This window comes from Penaeus japonicus, unplaced genomic scaffold, assembly GCF_977035675.1.
Source record: "Penaeus japonicus unplaced genomic scaffold, GWHDUDI00000001_assembly GWHDUDI00000032, whole genome shotgun sequence".
Taxonomy (NCBI): Eukaryota; Metazoa; Arthropoda; class Malacostraca; order Decapoda; family Penaeidae; genus Penaeus; species Penaeus japonicus.
The window spans coordinates 13,682,821-13,687,820 of NW_028234434.1; the positions used below are offsets into that span (position 1 = coordinate 13,682,821).

General features: G+C 42.8%; 1 protein-coding gene across 6 annotated transcripts in view; it reads left to right on the top strand.

Annotated features, from left to right (window-relative positions):
• The window catches only part of LOC122242079 (homeotic protein ultrabithorax), an 865,946-nt gene that overhangs the window by 226,894 nt on the left and 634,052 nt on the right, over positions 1-5,000 (top strand). For 2 of the 6 annotated variants that reach the window (XM_086556354.1, XM_086556357.1), the window contains exon 1: positions 1,419-1,555. The exons of the other annotated variants lie outside the window; for them this stretch is intronic. The gene's annotated coding sequence lies outside the window, so the exon portion shown is untranslated. Of the gene's footprint in view, positions 1-1,418; positions 1,556-5,000 lie in introns of those variants that run through there. 6 annotated transcript variants of the gene reach the window in all.

Below are 5,000 nucleotides of genomic sequence, written 5' to 3' on the forward strand. Positions count from 1 at the left end.
CACAAGTAAATAGAGTTTATGTTGTACTCACCCGCAAGTACCTCATATGATTTGTAAACGCCGGTTTATGCGTCGGGCGGTTGAAACAAAGAAATAAGCTTTCCGCTGAGTCACCCGACATTGAAATGCATCTTTTCGCGGAGTCATGTGAAACCTAGCAGTTGAAGTTAGCCATGCACTACTAGCCTCTCTACTAGCTGGACTAGAAGTAACGTATTGGGTCCATGAAAGGATGCTAATGTTTTTGAATAAATGACCATGCATTCTCACATTCTCTGAACAAAAGATGGCGCAGTGGATACCAGTATGACGTAATGATCGTATTGGGTTTATATTTTCATATCTTTTTTTTCTTTTTGCGTGATTCTTTGAGATAACATACCATTAGTTTCCACCAAGTTTTTTTTTAACCATAACATTAGAGCAAATACGAGATGAAATATGGCAATGCGTTCTAGCTGACCGCAGATTTCAAACTTCGGCATAATCTGCCAGCGTCGCATTGAAGTTCCTGTGAAAATTCTTTATTTTTCGATTCCTTTTTTTTCCCCTTCGCCTCTATGAAATATTACTATCGTCAATATCGCCAAGATTGTGATTTTCAGGATCATTATGGAAATGTGCTTTTGTTAAACGTTCATGAAAACTGAGATTGTAATAGCATGATCACACGAACCACCTTAATTGTTCCGACGCAAAGGTTGACTGGTTGTTTGGCGTGGTTTTGGACGTGAAGTTAACAGGAAAGCGATAATTAGATGGAGGTAATGCAGGTGGGGGGAATAATAATTTGCTGTCCGACACTCCGACGATCATGAACTTCAGTTAACCACTCCATATGGATCGTTTTCCTATTAGGGCGTGTGCGAAATGAGCCTTAGTGGAGATCTATGAGGGATCAGAACCGCCACTCACCCATGATATTTATGATTCACCTGTCAACTATATCCTAATTTTTCACGGTCCAGCGTTGAAAGAAAGAAAAATATATGTGTTTATGTGTGTAACTGCCTTTCATTTCCTCCATTCCCAACGCAACCCGAAGCCGGAGGTCGGGGGATAGAGCCGCAGCTGAGGCGGCCATCACAGACTCCTAAGGCTATTCTCAAAGAAAGGAAAAGAAATCATTCGAAGCCAAACACAACTGTAAATCATAACCGGCCCCACTCCTCCCGCATGTATTATACCTGTACAATGTTGCTTGCCAACTCTGTCGCTCACCATCTCTCTTGCAGTAGTTGCAGACGGCATCACCGCCATGGTGGGGTACTCGGGGCAGGGAGGGAGAGGAAGAGAGGGGGGGAGCCCAAGTGAGGTGGGGCACAGGGGGTGCAACGTGGTGGTGTAAGTGGTGGTGGTGGCTTGGGGGTAGGGGGGTGGGCAATGGGGTGGGGGTCTCAGAGGCGCGTATAGGGCCCAGTGCAGTTGATAGTTCAGGTGTTCTTAGGAGAGTCGGTTGCTCCTTCGTCTTGTGGCGGCAAGTCATCCTGGAAGGGTGCTAACCACCTGTGTAGTGTTTGTGTTTCCCTTGAGCGAGGTTCTTGTTGTAGCAGAGGTAAGTTCCGTTTTATGCCGTGGCATCATGCAAGTATTTGCAAGGTATGCCATTCCCTTGTGACACAGTGGAGAGGAGAGATCAGTGGAGTATGTCACTGCAGTGTGATGCTGAGTGGCCAGCAGGAGGAAATGACTTGGCCACCACGTGATGGCGGGGCTTTTTGGTTGACAGTGAGCCGGGTTGCGTTGCGACGGCGTGGAGACATGTGTGAAATACATTACCATTACTTTTATGCGAGGGAACGCTGGCCATGGGGTTCAGATATGCGGCCCATGGCCCAGGTAGTGATACGCACCACGTGTCTTGGAGAATGAAGTGGCAGACGATAGCATTCCACGCGATCATGTGCACAGAGCGACGCATTTTGTGACCCTACGTTGGTCCCTGCCAAAGAGTGACACTAAAGTTTTATGGCCGACTGAAAGAGGAGGCTTCTAGAACTTTTTTTTCGGCCTTGTGTTCGATTTTTTGTTGTCCCCGATTTACATCCGCATTCACCCAGAAAGATTCTGCTGACGAGGCTAATGATAAAGTTCCGACTATGTTTTTTTGTATTTCTCAAACGAAATGGACTCTCACTGCAAGATCTTCCCAGTGATACCCAACTAAAAAAAAAGGTACTAGACCAATAAACGAGTTTAAACATAGAAAACCATCCACGTTGTTCGGAGAGAGTCACGTATCGCCCGCTGGTCGAATCCAACAGGTGAGCATCATAATCCGCATTGTCATGGCTTTTGTCGTTGAACATTCATCACGATGTATGTGGCGGGGTGATAGCGGGACCGAGGAATAAGAACAACTAGATAACTATCCACAGTTAACCGCCAACATGATACGTGGAACGAGGCGCAGTTGAGGATTGTTGGACTTTGTCGTTGTTCTCGAGTTTGTTTCAAGATTAAGCTAAGGTAATATTTTATTTTATTTATTTTTCATCTGTTTTTTTCTTTTTCTTTTTTTAGTTTTTTCTCTCTCTCTCTTCTCTTACTTCTCTTTTATTTTCTTCGCGTTGTTTTTCTAAGAGATAATCTCAGAAATGTACGCTCCTTTAAGAAAAAAATACTTAATACTTATTTGTTTTGGATAAAGCTCGTGTCCTTCAACTTCAAAAAAAGGAAAAAAAATAATGATAATAAAAAAAACCTGAAAATAAAAGAGAAAAAAGTCCACTCCCAAACAGAGAAAAAGAGAAATAGAAAAAAAAGAAAAGAAAAGAATCTTTATCATCCGACTGTACCTCACGAACCATCAAAAATACAGATAGCGTTGAATGATAACACGGCAGTTAATAGGAGCAAAGGAGTGATTTCACTTTGAATTACGACACGAAATGAGCGTTTTAAGACCTGTTTACTCTTTCCTCTTCCCCCTTTACCCTTTCCTCTTCCCCCACCTGTGCCAATCCAAATGAATTCCAGAGACGGAGTGAATGGTTGGTATCATACAATGGCGTCCAAAGCTGTGCGACCTCTTCATAGACAATTACTATAAAGGAAGCCGATCAAGCTTCATATTTGCATAATCCAAATATGGAATAGGGAATATAAAGTATCTAAGTTAGTGTTTGTTTACCGGTCTAGCTTATGCAGTCCAGCTTGTGTGCAACATCAGTTGGAATCTGTCTGATTTGTTGCACAGGGGGACTACGGTATCGTAATCTTGTCTTATTGCCCGCCATGTTGTTTGTAATATGTGTGTGTTTGTGTGTGTGTGTGTGTGTTTGTGTTTGTGTGTGTGTGTGTGTGTGTTTGTGTGTGTGTGTGTGTGTAAGTGTGTGTGTGTGTGTGTGTGTGTGTGTGTGTGTGTGTGTGTGTGTGTGTGTGTGTGTGTGTGTGTGTGTGTGTGTGTGTGTGTGTTTGTGTGTGTGTGTGTGTATGTGTGTGTGTGTGTGTGTGCGTGTGTGTGTGTGTGGTGTTCATGGTGATATTGCATTTCTAGCGTTCAACAAAAGAAGTTTAGTTACAGAAATAAAAATGCAATTATTTATTATCCGTGTTATTCCCACAGTCATGCCACATCACAGAATTTAATTGCTTTCGGTCGCCCGAAAACACCAAAATGCAAATCATGTCCTTATTTTTGTATCTGAAATCATAATACTGATTTCGAATGCACTGAAAAATAATCATTAATAATAGTGATGATGATGATGAAGGAACAACACAATGTGTATCTAGACACAACACGAAGAGAGAAAAATTCCCGCCATTTTTAGCATTTCTAGAGTAAGGTCTCCCTTTTCCTCCCCCATCCTCTCCCCATCCTCTTCCCTCCTCCTTTCTCTCTCCTTCCCTCCCCTACCCAACCCCTTCCTTTCCCCTCCCCCCCACCCCTTTCCTCTACCCTTCCCCCATCCCCCATCCTACCCCCTATCTCTCCCCATCCCTACCATACCCCATCCTCTTCTCTTCCCCCGCTCCTCTCCCTGCCCCCCCCTACCCCTACCCCAATCCTCCTCCCTCCTTCCTTCCCTCACCCCTTCCCCCCCCTCACCTAATAACCCACCCTCTTCCCTTCCACCCCTCCACCCCCCACCCCTTCTCCCCCCACTCCCCCCACTCCCCTCCCTCTCATTCCCTCTTCCTTTCACATGACATCCGCTATCTTTCGCTCACATCTCTCGGCGATGGAGGAACAAGAGTCAACAAATGGCCTTGGTTAGTTTGCACGGAGCATTTTTCTCTCGCGCCTCCGCTAATAACACACAATTGGCGCGGAAATACGATGGAGAGGAATGAGTCGAGAGTTTTATCGCCAGGTCTGTTTATTGACCGATATCCTTTATCCAACGACGTATTGACACTTTGGTGGGACTTGGGGACTTTTTTTTTTTTTTGGATAAGGTCACGTGGTTGTTATATATATATATATATATATATATATATATATATATATATATATATATATATATATATATATATATATATATATATATATATATATATATATATATTGTACGATCTTCTCCCTCTTCTATCCTTTTTCTTCTTCTTCCCTCACTCTCCCTTTTCTCTCTCTCTCTATCTCTCTCCCACCCTCTACTCTCTCTATATATCCTTCTTCCTCCCTTATCCCTACCGCGACCGCCATGTTTTCTTTCATTTTGTTATTAGTCATGGAAATTAATTCCGAAATGACAGCCATCTTTTTACACGATGACACCGAGTTATTATTACCGACAAAATCTGTCTATTCGTAAACAATATACAGTATATCAAGAGGTTAAAAAGATAAAATAGAAAGATAAAAATAAAGTAAAGGAGAAAATAAACTTTTAGAAGAGACTTACAACCGTCCCTTCCCTTCTCTTCCATCTTATATTCTCGAAAGAAAACACGAAGAATGAAAGAATGAAAGAAAGAAAGAAAGAAAGAAAGAAAAAAACACAAGATGAAGTCATGGCATATGTGAACAAACAGTGTCGGATACCAAAGTCATG